At 37.0% G+C, this 18,332-nt stretch overlaps 1 long non-coding RNA gene across 5 annotated transcripts; it reads right to left on the minus strand.

The window, feature by feature from the left end:
* Positions 1–280: 280 nt before the first annotated feature.
* Positions 281–11,024, minus strand: LOC149958607 (uncharacterized). Of its 5 annotated transcripts, none has more exons than XR_016478529.1 (7): positions 10,888–11,024; positions 8,643–8,807; positions 8,454–8,540; positions 5,948–7,387; positions 5,375–5,491; positions 3,736–5,307; positions 281–483 (listed from the first exon to the last, which is right to left on the minus strand). It is a non-coding gene; the product is annotated as an uncharacterized LOC149958607 (long non-coding RNA). The 5 variants fall into 5 exon arrangements; XR_016478528.1 differs by having other exon boundaries at positions 3,544–5,307; XR_016478530.1 differs by lacking the exon at positions 281–483 and having other exon boundaries at positions 3,805–3,819; positions 5,200–5,307.
* Between the last annotated feature and the right edge of the window lie 7,308 nt (positions 11,025–18,332).

Raw genomic sequence — 18,332 nt, forward strand, 5'->3', positions numbered from 1 at the left:
CGCTTAAAATATTTTTTTGCGCCACATATCTCCATAAGAATACGTGTTTTTCGTATCGACGCCAAAATCTACGCTGTTAAAAATTGCTGTTAATTTTACAGGAATATACCTGGCAGAAAATTACTAGGAAAGTTCCTGTAAAATTACAGATAACTTTTCTTGTAAAACTAAGCAAGTAAAAAGCTGTTCTAGGCACGATAAATATAAACTACAATTAACATTATATTTGATTGCGTTTTTTAAATCTTTTAATCGTGTAGTTAAGAAAAACAATCGAGAGTTTGTTTCAGAATTGTGTTTATTAAGAGTAATTATCTATCTTAATGCAAAACGATATAAAATGAACTGGTACGTGAAGAATCTCCACTAGTCTCCTTTAAGAAATCGGCAATAGTTCCACATCTAGGTACGTCACGGCCAATGCTCTTTTATGTGATTTACTTCTTCCTGAGTTCGGCTGGGTGGTTCTTCATGATCATCGTTCTGGATAAATAAGTTAGATGATGAGGCTATTTGGGTTAAAGGAGTTTCAGTTTCGGCCTTCATAAAATCATAATAAATATTAAATTTTGCCCAACATTACATAATTTGAATACAGGTTTCCGTATGGGCATTGACTTCCTTTTTACTAAATAAAACTGTTCATTAACTAACTGTATTCAACTTAATTATTAACAAGTTTTCTTAGAAAATTATAAAGCATAAGAACCTATTCGAAAAGCCCTAAAGCCGCCAAAGAATGCCATCGGAGAAGAAACTGCGGCGAGTGGTCCGACATTTGTACCAAATCCCGGACACTTCTCAAGAAATCTCCGACGAAATCGCCAAATCTCTGACCAAATTTCAAAATCTCTGACGAAATCCCGAAATGTTATGAAGTCCCGAAATCTTTGACGAAATCGCGAAATCTCTGACGAAGTCGCGAAATAATAATAATAATATAATAATAATCAGCTAGGCTAATACCCAAGGCAAATCTTTGACGAAGTCGCGAAATCTCAAACGAAACCGTGAAATCTCAAACGAAACCGTGAAATCTCAAACGAAACCGTGAAATCTCAAACGAAACCGAGAAATCTCAAACGAAACCGTGAAATCTCAAACGAAACCGTGAAATCTCAAACGAAACCGTGAAATCTCAAACGAAACCGCGAAATCTCAAACGAAACCGCGAAATCTCAAACGAAACCGCGAAATCTCAAACGAAACCGTGAAATCTTTGACGAAATCGCGAAATCTCAAACGAAACCGCGAAATCTCAAACGAAACCGCGAAATCTCAAACGAAACCGTGAAATCTCAAACGAAACCGTGAAATCTCAAACGAAACCGTGAAATCTCAAACGAAACCGTGAAATCTCAAACGAAACCGTGAAATCTCAAACGAAACCGTGAAATCTTAGACGAAACCGCGAAATCTCAAACGAAACCGTGAAATCTCAAACGAAACCGTGAAATCTCAAACGAAACCGTGAAATCTCAAACGAAACCGTGAAATCTTAGACGAAATCGCGAAATCTCAAACGAAACCGCGAAATCTCAAACGAAACCGTGAAATCTTTGACGAAGTCGCGAAATCTCAAACGAAATCGTGAAATCTTTGACGAAGTCGCGAAATATCAAACGAAATCGTGAAATCTTTAACGAAGTCGCGAAATCTTATGAAATCGCGAAATCTCAGACAAAATCGCGGAAATCTTTGTCGAAATCGCGAAATCTCAAACGAAACCGCGAAATCTCAAACGAAACCGCGAAATCTCAAACGAAACCGTGAAATCTCAAACGAAACCGCGAAATCTCAAACGAAACCGTGAAATCTCAAACGAAACCGTGAAATCTCAAACGAAACCGTGAAATCTCAAACGAAACCGTGAAATCTCAAACGAAACCGTGAAATCTCAAACGAAACCGTGAAATCTCAAACGAAACCGTGAAATCTCAAACGAAACCGTGAAATCTCAAACGAAACCGTGAAATCTCAAACGAAACCGCGAAATCTCAAACGAAACCGCGAAATCTCAAACGAAACCGTGAAATCTTTGACGAAGTCGCGAAATCTCAAACGAAACCGTGAAATCTCAAACGAAACCGTGAAATCTTTGACGAAGTCGCGAAATCTCAAACGAAACTGTGAAATCTCAAACGAAATCGTGAAATCTCAAACGAAATCATGAAATCTTTGACGAAGTCGCGAAATCTCAAACGAAACCGTGAAATCTCAAACGAAACCGTGAAATCTTAGACGAAATCGCGAAATCTCTGACGAAATCTCGAAATCTCTGACGAAATCTCGAAATCTCTGACGAAATCGCGAAATTTCAAACGAAATCGTGAAATCTTTGACGAAGTCGCGAAATCTCAAACGAAATCGTGAAATCTTTGACGAAGTCGCGAAATCTCAAACGAAATCGTGAAATCTTTGACGAAGTCGCGAAATATCAAACGAAATCGTGAAATCTTTAACGAAGTCGCGAAATCTTATGAAATCGCGAAATCTCAGACAAAATCGCGGAAATCTTTGACGAAATCGCGAAATCTCAAACGAAACCGCGAAATCTCAAACGAAACCGTGAAATCTCAAACGAAACCGCGAAATCTCAAACGAAACCGTGAAATCTCAAACGAAACCGTGAAATCTCAAACGAAACCGTGAAATCTCAAACGAAACCGTGAAATCTCAAACGAAACCGTGAAATCTCAAACGAAACCGTGAAATCTCAAACGAAACCGTGAAATCTCAAACGAAACCGTGAAATCTCAAACGAAACCGTGAAATCTTAGACGAAATCGCGAAATCTCAAACGAAACCGCGAAATCTCAAACGAAACCGTGAAATCTCAAACGAAACCGTGAAATCTCAAACGAAACCGTGAAATCTCAAACGAAACCGTGAAATCTTAGACGAAACCGCGAAATCTCAAACGAAACCGCGAAATCTCAAACGAAACCGTGAAATCTCAAACGAAACCGTGAAATCTCAAACGAAACCGTGAAATCTCAAACGAAACCGTGAAATCTCAAACGAAACCGTGAAATCTCAAACGAAACCGTGAAATCTCAAACGAAACCGTGAAATCTCAAACGAAACCGTGAAATCTTAGACGAAATCGCGAAATCTCTGACGAAATCTCGAAATCTCTGACGAAATCGCGAAATTTCAAACGAAATCGTGAAATCTTTGACGAAGTCGCGAAATCTCAAACGAAATCGTGAAATCTTTGACGAAGTCGCGAAATCTCAAACGAAATCGTGAAATCTTTGACGAAGTCGCGAAATATCAAACGAAATCGTGAAATCTTTAACGAAGTCGCGAAATCTTATGAAATCGCGAAATCTCAGACAAAATCGCGGAAATTTCTGATGAAATCGCGAAATCTCAGATGAAATCGTGAAATCTCTGTCGAAATCCCGTAGACTTTTTTTGGGAATGTCCGACCCCTGCGGTCATTGGGTTGGTGGAGGTTCAGTTTAGCCTTTATCAAATCATTTTAAAACTATTTAGATTTCGCTTTTGAATAATTAATTAATATTTAGACTAACTTACTTTTGATGTATTGACTTGCTACTATAACTACCCCTAACGCCGTCAAACTCCAGAAGTAAACAAGCCGAAGGGACGCTCAAAACCAAAAGTAAAACTAAACTCAAGTCGAAATTGCACTTCGAGAAAGTTCCAAATCGCGCAGCCTCACCGCAGAACGATTGTTCATTACGGAAAACTTACTGTAAATATTACCGTAAATCGAATAACAGGACTAAAGCTGATGCGTACAGTAAACATCTAGTTACTTTCACGGTAAAAGTTGGTATTGGAATTTACCTGTAAAAAGTGTACTGTAATTTAATTTAACAGGAAGCTACGGTAAATTTTAACAGTGTACGTTAGGACAATGGATTAATTAACACAGGGACACCCCGTTCCCGAATATTTGCTCCGGGCGATTGTTAAATGTGCGCTCTGGCGGTATAGTTAAGAACTAACGGAAAACTAGGGTCAAACGGGAAGGAGGAAAAGGGTGGGCGGTGGTGAACAAGTCATAAACCTAGTCAATGTGACTACCATGTTGTGGCGCGTAGTTTCGTTTTTCGGATTTAAATTAGCTTGAATTGCCCTTCTTAATTTGAACTAAATAGAAAATTAATTTTCCTTCATTAACTTATGAAACGATGTTTATGTATCCACCTAAAAAAAGGGAAAAAGATAATTGGATGTCAATTTTATTTCTGGTAAGTCTTTACCAAGGCTTAATAAACAGCCTTTTATCGCTATCAATTTCCGAATTTCTTTATTGTAATATTGCTTTTATTTTGTAGATGATGATGATTTAGGCTTTAGGGAATGGTAGCAGGGCCGGACTTAGAGATCCTGGGCCCATAGGCAGATAAGAAGTCTGGGCCCCCTTTTCACGCGCTGCATTTACTCTTGTCCCTGGAAATAGGCTGTGCCTGAATTTCCCTGATTCAGCGTAGAAGTCTGAGCGAGTCTGAGCTCTACGGTTATATTACTTAATAAAAGCTCTGAACAATCGTCGACTAAATATGCGATAATTATGCAACATTACGATTTAAGGCTGCGTCCATAAACTGCCAGGCCGAATTTTTGGTAATTTTAAAACCAAATCTTCTACCTAGGAATTTCTCCAATATAAATTACGATTGATATTCTAGATTTATGACTTCGAATACAGTAATAACGGTCACTGGAGGGCCCCCTCCAAGGATGGGCCCCTAGGCCAAGGCCTAGGTTGGCCTAGGCGGAAATACGGCACTGAATGGTAGAAAACATACTCCACTCATATGCTGTATCTTGAATCACTTTTACACGATTTACATACACAGAGTTTGAGTTTTTCATTTTTCCCAATAAAAATATAATCTAATGCTAAAAAACTATCATAAAACGTACGGTCGCGGCAAAAAAAGACCGTTGTGAAAACAGAGATAGAACCGTCTGCTATTTTTTTGCAAATTCTTAGATGATATTGAAAACTATATACTAGATGGCGGTAGCCGTTTCCTTTTTGTGACGTTTTGACCCGAGTAAAATTCTGTCGGGGGGGGGGGATAAAAAGAGGAAGAGCATTTAACAAGGGTCTTTCGAAGCTCCCTATAGGAATAACATGGGAACGGGGAGTTCCTGTGTTAATTAGTCCACGTTAGGACAAAAAATAATTTTTCGTGTCGACGCCCTTTTCAATACCAGCCGAGGACCATATAGAGAGTAGCTTGTACGTCCAAGATCCATGTATCAGTACTCAGCGAATCGCTGAAAGAATTTGATCGAAGCATCGACTATCATTCGTTGGATCTGGTATTACGAAGATGAATTTCAAAATATGTCCCAGAAATGGATCAAAATGGTTGAAGCCTGATACTTGTCTAGAATATCTTGAGGTACTTTTCCAGACAGCCGAAGTAATTGTGGGCTGTACATTAATAGCGCCCGTTAAGAGTATGACCTCGATGTTGGCTTTGATACTACAGCGCCATCTCTAGATTGGGTTTTAAACCACCATTTAGAAAGTCTAATTAATAGTTCAGCAATGAATCGAGAGATCGGCAGTCCTATGACAAAGCATAGTAAACGCCATTTATTTTGGAATTCGATATAGTTATTTTTTTATTTTGAGTGACGTTACTTCTAACGGTAATGTAAGTCGAACTTACTTTGAAGATTTTTTTGTGGGGTTTGAATTATTTCAGTAGGTGTACAATTCGCATTTACTCTTACAACTAACTCTAAATTTTCAAAACTGCCGTTCACTAGGTTTTGCCATGAGACAGAGGGTCGTCGCTATGACGGACAGTGGAATCATATTAATGAAGCTTGTGTTAACACTGGAAAGCAGTTATTTGCTTAGAAATAACTGATTTCATAAGTAACATAATATTATGAAACTTATGCTTCTTTAATAACTAAGCCAATAAGAACGGAAAAAACAACTTACTCTCGTAGTGTCCAACTGGAGGAATAGTTCGTAAAACATTTGAACATATATTTTTATACGGCGTTAAGAACACGTATTATTTTTCAGCATTTAATATCCCTTGATGACAAATTTACCGTTGCATTCTTATCAAGGTGCAAACCATTGTAAATTAATTTCATTTTGAATTTTTCGCGAAATTTATAATCGTGTCGTCAGAAATCGCCTCTCTTCCGTGTTGGGTAAAGGAGGATTCGTGATGCTGTTTTTATTAATAAAATTTTTCTTCCTAATGAACCGATTGTAACTCAGGTTTGGCGATAATTGCTCGCTGTGTTAATGCAATTGAAAATAAGACCCATCTGTTTCAATTCAATAATTTGTTTCAAATCGGAATAAAGTTGAATTTTTTAAGTGGGAAATAGATCAAATATTACGTATTTTGTATTCAAATGTCGATATAAATGAATTTGGCCATGGGTCAGGGAAAAGGTCAGGGAATTCAAAATGACGCTTGATATGTTCCAAGAATTGTGAGAATTTATACAAATTTAATGGATTCAATGTTATCTCGAAACATCTTTGAAATAAATTTTACTACAATTCTGTGCCCAATTCTCTTATTTCTTTTAGTTAATTCTTTAAACGTGGGAGTAAACTTTTTCGTTAAAACCTAACCTGTTCATTTCAAACCAAGTTGAAGAAAATTTGATTACCTCTGACAAAAAAAATTATTTGATGATAATATGATGTTAATTGTGTCCTTAAAAGGTCAGAGAAAATCTTCATAAATGGTCAGGGAATCTGAAAATGTTGTGGCACGTTGTTCTCGCTGGAAAAGCATTTACATCACTTCTCACAGCAATCTCAATAACTATTTCGAGTAAATGATATTTTGGGGAGAGTGATTATAGACTTACGCTGGATAGATGAGCTCCTGGCATAATTAAATGCATTGTTTAGGCTGATTAGTTACTGAGTTTATAATCCTCTCTAATTAAGGAACAGTTTTCGTAAATTTAGTTTCGGTTGACACCATTGTCATAGGTAAAACGGCCCTACGATATCTGGAAACCAACTGGCAGGCTATAAATGGAGAGTGTATATAGAGCTATTCGGTGCGCTTCGTCGTTGTCTGTTCTAGGAATTTGTTGCCCCTCTTCCTAATGTCGCTGGACGTTCAACTTAAAAGGGTCATTTTAGATTTAAATTAAATTAAGTACTAAATTAGATTAACGAATATTATTTTTATTCCATATATATTTCGTCAATACATTATTAATCGTGTATTCGCTCCGAGGTTTATATTTCAGGGTCCCCATTTATCCGCGTATTCATCCACATCCCATGGACTTAAACAAACACAATACGCCCATTTAAATGGAACGTTCCGCAAATCCACGCCGCCCTTTTTGAAACAAGAACAACCTTCTTCACAGTCACTGTCTTTTCTACATTTTACTACGTCAATGGTGTTTTGTCATTAGTAAAAATTCAAATTATGGTTGAAAGATAACCGATATTGTGATGGCAATTAAATTAATGAACCGTTATTATTAAAACGAACAATTAAGAGCTAAAACGTGGACCACGCCATTTCAAACAAAACACGATAGTCAATACTGTTATAATTGTTGGTAGTTTGTTAGTAAACAGTGTTATTTTATTTGCTTGTAGCAACGGTAAAAAAAATCTTTAACGTAATATTGCCTAGATATTTCTTCAATTCAGTAATTGTTTCGGTGAAAGCGAAGGTTTTGTAGAACTCCTTAACACAGATTCGTATTCAGAGAGTTTTCCGATTGGTGGTTTTGTAACGGAGCGCTTACCCACTTCTGAAACCTGACCTCCGAAAAATGCGCTTCGATCGGTTGCTGTTTTTCCTTATCTATAGTTGGTTACCATGGTAACTACGGAATAAATGTTTTCTGAGTTTGGCACGAAGCGGGCAAACGCTACTGACAAAGCGCGAGGCTGGGATTTCGAATCGAGGGCAATTTATTCAAAAGAACAACCGTGAATTAAATATATCTTTCTTAGATCAACGTTTGTTAATTTTATAGATAAAACCACGTTTTTGTTTAACTATCGGTATCCGTTTCAATACTGAACTCTCGGTATCCGTTTCAATACTGAATTCTCGGTATCCGTTTCAATATTGAACTCTCGGTATCCGTTTCAATACTGAACTCTCGGTATCCGTTTCAATACTGAACTCTCGGTATCCGTTTCAATACTGAACTCTCGGTATCCGTTTCAATACTGAACTCTCGGTATCCGTTTCAATACTGAACTCTCGGTATCCGTTTCAATACTGAACTCTCGGTATCCGTTTCAATACTGAACTCTCGGTATCCGTTTCAATACTGAACTCTCGGTATCCGTTTCAATACTGAACTCTCGGTATCCGTTTCAATACTGAACTCTCGGTATCCGTTTCAATACTGAACTTTATCGCCCGCCGGTTTTAGAGATAATCGGTTTATCGTTCAACCAAAAATATTGACCAATTGTAAAATATACTTACTCTCCCGATTATATGATGCCTGCACCATAGTGTGGCAGATGGTCAACAAAATCAAAGCAATAGCCACGACTGAAGATTTCATTGTATCTGAAACAATGTTTTGTTCAAGAACGTGATATTGATTTATGTGTTATTCTCCGCGACCAGCCTCGTAAGATGGGTTGAAAAGGGTTTCAAAAATGAACTTACTGCCTTTCGTTAATAAGAAAACTTCGCTGATCGTTTGTGGCTTGAAAGTGTAAATGTGATGGCTGTCTGCAGACTACAGTTTATAAAGATTCGCAAAGTGTCACCAATCAATCTTGCTCGTACAAAATGTTAATTGAATTTGGTCTTCAACGATAATCTTCTTTTCTGAAAGGTATAATTAAGTGATTCGCGTTTTCAAAAGCCATGTGTATTGAAGAGACGTATTCACCACACAATTACCAGCTTTTAATTTATTTGTCCCGGCGTCTGATGGCAAAGCTATTAAAATTCTCTATAACGATCATTGAGTTGGGAATAAATAGAGGTACACCTAAATCTGGCTGGCGCGGGGCCAATTTCGTTCCATAAGGCGACTATATCAACTTTATCGTTCTACCGTGGCGGCATCTGTCTCTAGTGGTGACAACTGAATTGCAATTGAATTTTTTCGCGAATCTGATGCGAAATTGAAATGTATGATTTATCGTAACAAACAAACCTTTGAAGTTGTTTAAAAATAATTTTATTTTGTCAACACGATCCTTTTTAACTCAAGTTACGGTGAGGTGAGTTAGCTAATAATTATTTATTTTTAGCCATATAACTTTACAAAATATAGATGGTGCTACCGCCTAATTATAAAGATGAATTTCGTACAGTCTTATCGGAATAGGTCCCGCGTAACCCTGGCAACCAAAATCGTAATTGTAATTCTAGTATTATTCCCAATTCAATGATAACGATCTCGTACAGCTAAACCAAGGCTTAAGACAGAATGGTACATTTTCATTTCGTATTTAGCAGTTACTCCCAGAAACTCTTTTCTGGAGAGGTTTCGTCTCCTGGCAAATTTGGGGGAACCCTCCAATTGGTAGCTTTTCCATGACGTCATCAATACAAAGTTTTTTGTTTTGATGTGCGACTACTACGGCTAGAGCTTGCCCGACTTGTTCCGGGCGTAAAATGGAACGTGTTTTTTAGATTCCTCGCCACGAAAGCGAATTATAATATTATTGGATCATTCAATGTGTCCGATAAACAATCTCTCTCTCAGGGTGTAGCTTCTGGTGCCGTGTCTGATAAAACGTTGATTGACAGCAGCTTTCCCGCGTATGTGTTAGAAGATCCCCGAATCACCCTGTACAACGAGTTTATAAATTTATTTTGCGTCGGTAAAAATCGCTAATTTTCATTTTAAAATGACGGTTTAAGCTGGTTTCACACTCGACGGAAAATTAGCAGCGTAAAGTTGAACGTTAGCTGTATATCGAATGGGAATCAATTTTCAGCTCGGCGTTTATTATCGTCTTTCCGGCATATTTTCCGTGGAGTGTGAAACCAGCTTAAGTCTTGGGTCAATTTGCGGTTGGTTTCAAATAGATCAAATTCGCCGTTTTTGGAAAACTTTGAGCAAGTTTTCAAAATATTATCGTCCTTTCCATTGATTTTTCAATGATTTCTCAAGGGAATTACCCACGGATTTGTACATCTGATATCGGAAGTAACTACACCCTCGAGTGGACTTTTCAATCGTATAAGGTCAGTTATGAATAATTTTCTAAATTTGTGTAATTTATTGGGCTTCCACTGTTGCAATTAATATTTCGATATCAAATGCTATAAAGTTAAAAATATTCGAAGTTCCACCATATATCCACGGATTGTCACTTTCTAAGCACTTGAATCCTATATTCTACTGTAATTTTAATGGAATTTAACCATTATTTCCCTGTAATTTTCCAAAAATCTCATAAAATCTTTCATTTTCTTTCCTATTTTTCCTATATTTTTTTAAATTATTCAGCTAGGACAGACACTATTTTCTTCCACAGGAATGTCCAAAATTGTGAATGTCATTAAAAACCAGACATATCCGTTTGTATTAAATAATTATGATCAAATCAGGATAGAGGTCGGCGAAACAAATAAATTAACCGCAAAAATTTAAATTAATCATTAAAATTAGCATTATTTGTTTTATACGAATAAATTATACGATTAAACAACGATTTAACATGCAAAATTAATCATTTTTTTTCGAATATTTCCGAATAATTCTCGGTTATGGATAAATATAAACAATCGTATAATTTCTTATTCAAACGCCGACCTCTAAATCAGGATCAAGTTTAATTTCGTAGCTTTCGAATATTTCACATTTTGGATTCAAATTCGATCCTCATAAGATTATATTACTTATGCTTCTTGAATAACTAGTCCAATAAGAACGGAATAAACAACTTACTCTCGTAGTGTCCAACTGGAGGAATATTTCGGGGAACACATCAACACTTATACGGCTTTAAGGACACGTATTATTTTTCAGCATTTAATATCACTTGATGACAAATTTAACGTTGCATTCTTATCAAGGTGCAAACAATTGTAAATTAATTTCATTTTTAATTTTCGCGAAATTTATAATCTCTTTCGTGTTGGGTGAAGGAGGACTCGTGACGCTGCTACTATAAATAAAATTTTTCTTCCTAATGGACCGATTGTATTTGAGGTGTGGGGATAATTGCTCATTTTTTAATGCAATTGAATTATAAATTTTTACGTGGGAATAATAATCAGCTAGGTGAAAAGGTGGCCGGGTTACAATGCGTAGGAGGGTGGTAGCAAGCCCTACAGGCCACGCGAGCCAACAGCTCCCTACACTCACTATTACCGTTAACCTCTGCAAGTTTTTATGGAAAGGGAATATTAACTATTTTGTATTCAAATGTCGATATATTTTAATTTGGCCACGGGTCAGGGTCAGGGAAAGGTCAGGGAATTTAAAATTACGCTTGAAATGTTCAGATAATTTTGAGAATTTATAAAAATCCAAGATTCAATGATATCTCGAAACATCTTTGGAACAAATTATCCTTCAGTTCTGTGCCCAATTCTGTTATTTCTTTTAGTTCATTAAAAACTTGTCGTTCTTTAAACTTGCGAATAAACTTTTTTTGTTAAAACAAACTCTGTATACTAAAAACCAAATTGAAATTCATTTTTCAACCTCTAATAAAAGTAAAATATAAAATCAGAGGTTTTCTAATTTTTGGGCCTGAAAAGTTCAGAGAAATTCTGAATAAATGTTCAGGGAATTTGAATCTGAAAATGTTTTGGCAACCCTAGCAAATTGTTCTCGCTGGAAAAGCATATACTTTTGGCTGTTACATCACTTCTCACAGCGATCTCAATAACTATTTCGAGTAAATGACATTTTGGGGAGCGTGATTATAGACTTATGCTGGATAGATAAGGTCGTGGCATAATTAAATGCATTGCTTAGGTTGATTAGGTTCCGAGTTTATAATCCTCTCTAATTAAGGAACAGTATTCGTAAATTTAGTTTCGGTTGACACCATTGTCAAAGGTAAAACGGCCCTTCGATAGCTGGAAACCGACTGCCAGGCTATAGAGGGAGAGTGTATGTAGAGCTATTCGGTGCGCTTCGTCGTTGTCTGTTCTAGGAATCTGTAGTACCCCCAACTTCATGTCGCTGTAGGTTCAACTTACAAGGGTCGTTTTACATTTAAATTTAATTAAGTACTAAATTAAATAAAAAGGTGATTTCCTCGCCTTTATTCCGTTTATCGAATGTAGAGCTATATTTTGCCTTCGGGCAATTTTTTCTTTGATTTTTTATTTTCAAATCACTCTTGTTCTACGAATTTATTAAAACTCGAAAATTTGCTCGTAGAGGAAGTTGGATAAATCTTGAAAATTAGAATGTATTTTGCAATTAGTGATGCCGAATTTTCATTGGGCCTATTTAAGAAACTTGAATAATTGAAAAAGCAGATATCAATGCTACAATATTGCTTAATTTCATAAATTGAATAATTGAAAAAGCACGTATCAATGCTACAATATTGCTTAATTTCATAAATTGAATATTGAAAAATCACGTATCAATGCTACAATATTGCTTAATTTCATAAATTGAATAATTGAAAAAGCACATATCAATGCTACAATATTGCTTAATTTCATAAATTGAATAATTGAAAAAGCACGTATCAATGCTACAATATTGCTTAATTTCATAACTTGAATAATTGAAAAAGCACATATCAATGCTACAATATTGCTTAATTTCATAAATGACATTTTGGGGAGCGTGATTATAGACTTATGCTGGATAGATAAGGTCGTGGCATAATTAAATGCATTGCTTAGGTTGATTAGGTTCCGAGTTTATAATCCTCTCTAATTAAGGAACAGTATTCGTAAATTTAGTTTCGGTTGACACCATTGTCAAAGGTAAAACGGCCCTTCGATAGCTGGAAACCGACTGCCAGGCTATAGAGGGAGAGTGTATGTAGAGCTATTCGGTGCGCTTCGTCGTTGTCTGTTCTAGGAATCTGTAGAACCCCCAACTTCATGTCGCTGGAGGTTCAACTTACAAGGGTCGTTTTACATTTAAATTTAATTAAGTACTAAATTAAATAAAAAGGTGATTTCCTCGCCTTTATTCCGTTTATCGAATGTAGAGCTATATTTTGCCTTCGGGCAATTTTTTCTTTGATTTTTTATTTTCAAATCACTCTTGTTCTACGAATTTATTGAAACTCGAAAATTTGCTCGTAGAGGAAGTTGGATAAATCTTGAAAATTATAATGTATTTTGCAATTAGTGATGCCGAATTTTCATTGGGCCTATTTAAGAAACTTGAATAATTGAAAAAGCAGATATCAATGCTACAATATTGCTTAATTTCATAAATTGAATAATTGAAAAAGCACGTATCAATGCTACAATATTGCTTAATTTCATAAATTGAATAATTGAAAAATCACGTATCAATGCTACAATATTGCTTAATTTCATAAATTGAATAATTGAAAAAGCACATATCAATGCTACAATATTGCTTAATTTCATAAATTGAATAATTGAAAAAACACGTATCAATGCTACAATATTGCTTAATTTCATAACTTGAATAATTGAAAAAGCACATATCAATGCTACAATATTGCTTAATTTCATAAATTGAATAATTGAAAAAACACGTATCAATGCTACAATATTGCTTAATTTCATAAATTGAATAATTGAAAAAACACGTATCAATGCTACAATATTGCTTAATTTCATAAATTGAATAATTGAAAAAACACGTATCAATGCTACAATATTGCTTAATTTCATAAATTGAATAATTGAAAAAGCACGTATCAATGCTACAATATTGCTTAATTTCATAAATTGAATAATTGAAAAAGCACGTATCAATGCTACAATATTGCTTAATTTCATAACTTGAATAATTGAAAAAGCACATATCAATGCTACAATATTGCTTAATTTCATAAATTGAATAATTGAAAAAACACGTATCAATGCTACAATATTGCTTAATTTCATAAATTGAATAATTGAAAAAGCACGTATCAATGCTACAATATTGCTTAATTTCATAAATTGAATAATTGAAAAAGCACGTATCAATGCTACAATATTGCTTAATTTCATAACTTGAATAATTGAAAAAGCACATATCAATGCTACAATATTGCTTAATTTCATAAATTGAATAATTGAAAAAACACGTATCAATGCTATAATATTGCTTAATTTCATAACTTGAATAATTGAAAAAGCACTAATTGTAACGCTAAAATCAGCTTTGATATAGGCCTAGCCAATTTAAAAAATCTTTCAATATTATATTATCAAAACACCCGAATTCCCTCCGTATTATTTAAATAATTTCTTGACATAAGTAAGCCTATATAATTTACAACTCTAGATAGCCGTTTCGGGCTTTCCCAAATTTCCCAGAAAACGTTCTTCGAAACCCATTTACCTACCTCGGCGCTGGTCGCTCGATGACAACTGATGGGTTTACCCCCTTTCTGCCCCGTGCTTTATTGAAAGTCGTTTTGGGACTACTGGCCAGGGTCTATTCTCGCTTTCTTTTACATGCCGACTCGAGGCACCGTCTTTTATTGGGCTTAGCGTTGAACCCTTTTCTCTCCCCTTATTTCGAAAAAGTAAAAGCCCCGTTGTAAATACCTTTCTCCCCAGCATTGAGGTTTGCCAATATATTTCCAATGTCATATCTTTTGTAATTAACGTGCATTTCCACGAACCATATTTTCGTGGGAATGGTTGAAAGTTTCAAACCAGGGCAATTCCTAAATGAGTTTTGCCCTGTCAAAATGTTCTTGTTGTATTGTTCGTGTGTGCTGAACCTCGGTTTAATTTATGGTGGTAGCTACATTGGCGGCCCCCGCCAACCCTACTTTGACATTGTAGTATCTGCTAGATGCGCGGTCTCTCTTTTCAAGTTATCGGACCCGCGATCTTGGTCCCACGGTCTCTAATTGGAGAGTGACCTCAATCTGACGTACGAAAAGTCCACGTAACCTATGCTACTTTAAAAACAGGACTTTATCGTTTCTTAGACAGATCTGGACGAGAGTCAAAAACGAGAATGCGACAGCAATATATCACGCCGAAAATATAAATGAAAGTTACGCTTTGTGCGGTTTTCCCTTTCGTCTTAGCCGGGCTCTAATTTTTAAATAGACCCTACGCGAATATTAAATGTTCACGTGAAAATATTCGGGTCAACGTAAACGCAGAGATCCGGGCGTGTAGTTTTCGATGCTTGCATCTTGCGCGCCGTATTCGTTTTCATAACCAGCGTCTTTGGCACTCATGGACAAGGCACTCAAGCTTGGGACTAATCCGTAAAACAATTATTTTAAGCCATTTTGGCTCAGTTAACTTGCCCCCCCCCCCAAACGCTGTTTTCAAAAACTAACAAGTTAATTGAAAAGCACCCATTATGCACCATTTTGCACCATCAGTAACCCATTACGCACCCATGGTGTTCAGTAAGAAATTGCAATTTCAAAGGGGGGGGCCAACGTTATCCGAGCCCCCCCCCCCACTTCCACTTTCCCCTAAAACTTGTTAACCAATCAAACGCACCCATTATGTACCACAGTCGAATAATTACGCACCCTTATCCCTAAAGCATTACATCAAATATTAATTGGAGGGGCTAGGTTAACCCCAGCCCCCCCTTTCACCACTAGCATCGAAAAGGTGCCATTCAAACGCACCCATTACGCACCATTATGCACCACAGTCGGATCATTACGCACCATACTAGTTAAGGAAATAACTTAATTTTTTAATTTTGGACTTTCAAATTTTCGAATTAAAAAATGGGGGGCTAGGTTAACCCCAGCCCCCCATTCACCATAGGCATCGAAAATGGTGCCATTCAAACTCACCCATTACGCACCATTATGCACCACAGTCGAATCATTACGCACCCTTATCCCTACAGCATTACATCAAATATTAATTGGGGGGGGCTGGGGTTAACCCCAGCCCCCCCCCCCTTTCACCAATCGCCCTGAAATTGGTTCCATTAAATTGCACCCATTAGGCACCTTTATGCACCACAGTCGATTTATTACGCACCATACTAGTTAACGAATTTAAAATATTTTTAAACATTTGTTAATTTTTAAAATTAAACGCGGGGGCTAGATTCGCCTCAGCCCCGGAACTATTATCCATAATGCATTTCGCGTTGACGCTCGTGGAAATCACGTCACGTTGTTTATTGAATGCACTGTGGATGCTTGTGCTAAATACGCTTCACGTATTTTGTCCCCCGTTTTGGAGCAGCCCCCGTACGGGGGTTTGCAACCGCTGCGCCACCTAGACCCGTTTCGGCTCGGAATATTTTTTGAGATAAGGTTATATGGGAATTCCAAAGTTTAATTTTTGTTATTGTTGAAAATGAATATTTGAAACTTTGACGCGAGCTAAGCCCCTTTTCGCGGGTTGGTGTTAAAACAGAAGGCGGTCGTAAATGGTATGGAACCACTTTAAAACAAGGCAAGCTACATAGTGCATAGGGTGGTGGGTACGAGATACTCACAATTTGTTAATACGACCTTAGTTCAGTTTTAACAAGACGGCCCAGGCCGTAATATTAGTTCCACATCAGTGTATTCGAATGGGCAAAGCCATACACCCTTAGTAGACACAGGTAGGCAAACTAATACAAAGCTTTTGAGGCTTTGTGATTTCTTATCGTTGGATATATAAATTGCCACCCTAAGTGAAAGGGTGGATGCCGCCCACCATCAGGAGACCCGGGTGGGCAAACTAATATAAAAACTGTTGAGCCCATGTGATTTCCTATAGTGAGATATACTATTTACCATCCTATGTTAAAGAGAGGCCACCGCCCACCCTCAGGATGCACGGGTGGGCAAACCAATTCATAAGCTGTTGAGGTCATTTATTGACTTAACTTGCAAGGTAATTTGACAAAAAGCTATATTTTAAATTTCGATCTATTTGTGGTAGAGCTATAAACGGGTAGTCTTTACGTGAACTTGTAAGTTAATATACCTAAGTTTTGCGAATGGTATACGGCAAAGATTATCGAAATAAAAATTTACCTTCATAGATATAAAACTACATATGCCCGAATGCCCCTAGTTTTTGGATGAGTATGGGAGTCCAATAATTAATAATGGCGGTACGTAAGTGTGTGAAGGGAAATAGAGTCTTCAATGCTTTAACTTTTTAAGCGTACGCGTGTTCTTAATAATATAATACCCTCCCGATAGTGACTTCAATTTATAATTGTTTCTCTATGGTTCTATTGCTTTTATTACCCAAAAGGAAGTTCATCAGTGTGGATTGAACTCGTAGTTTGTCTTGAACCTTTTGTTTGGTGTAACGAGTGATGAAGTTTTTTAATGTCTCTTGTTGATTTATTTAAATAAGAAAATAAGTATCTCATTGGGGGGCTTTTAGAGCATTTATAAGTACATATGGGCATATAAAATTTTCGAGCTCGTTTATTCGAGTACTCACTTTCGAGCGAGGCATCTTAAGCGAGTGTGCCCACCTACCACTGCTCACCACCCGAACATTTAAAATTTCCAAGCTCGTTTATTCGAGTACTCACTTTCGAGCGAGGCATCTTAAGCGAGTGTGCCCACCTACCACTGCTCACCACCCGAACATTTAAAATTTTCGAGCTCGTTTATTCGAGTACTCACTTTCGAGCGAGGCATCTTAAGCGAGTGTGCCCACCACCCACCACCCACCACCCGACGCGAAGTTTGAGGTTCACTTGACCTTAAACTCCGAAAATATACGAAAAATAAGGCGTAAAAACGGACGAGAATTTCGACAACTTAACTAGCCAACTCCCCCCACGTCGCTAAAACTGACAAGAATAGAGTAGAAGTTCCGAACAATTATGGTAAGCTTCCAGTAGCCGAGAGCGCAGAGGCGTCAATAAACGAAGTTTTTGACTGTGAGTTCGAATCCCGGTTTCGCCAAAACTTCAAATTATTTTCGCAGCGCCATCTGCCGTGTCGTTGCTTTCCACACCAAACAAACAAACAAACACACACACAACACTTAACGACAATCCGTCCATAGCGATAGTCCCACTTCGATATATATATATCTCGATGTGGAACTAAAAACGACATTTTTTTCGACTTTTTACCCTAGACTAACAACTAAGACTTGTGTCAGAATTTATAGCCCGGTGTACCGGTAAGATTTAAACCACACCACCGGAGGTCTCTCATCAGAATGCCCTACGCCAGCGTCCACAAGCCCAGACAGGTGGCAAAACCAGCATGGGTAGAAGAACCCTACTACTGATGGTCGCACCCTCGACGCAAGCCGCTC

The sequence above is a fragment of the Leiobunum rupestre genome, chromosome 2 (genome assembly GCF_980474605.1).
Source record: "Leiobunum rupestre chromosome 2, qqLeiRupe1.1.hap1, whole genome shotgun sequence".
NCBI classification, from domain to species: Eukaryota; Metazoa; Arthropoda; class Arachnida; order Opiliones; family Sclerosomatidae; genus Leiobunum; species Leiobunum rupestre.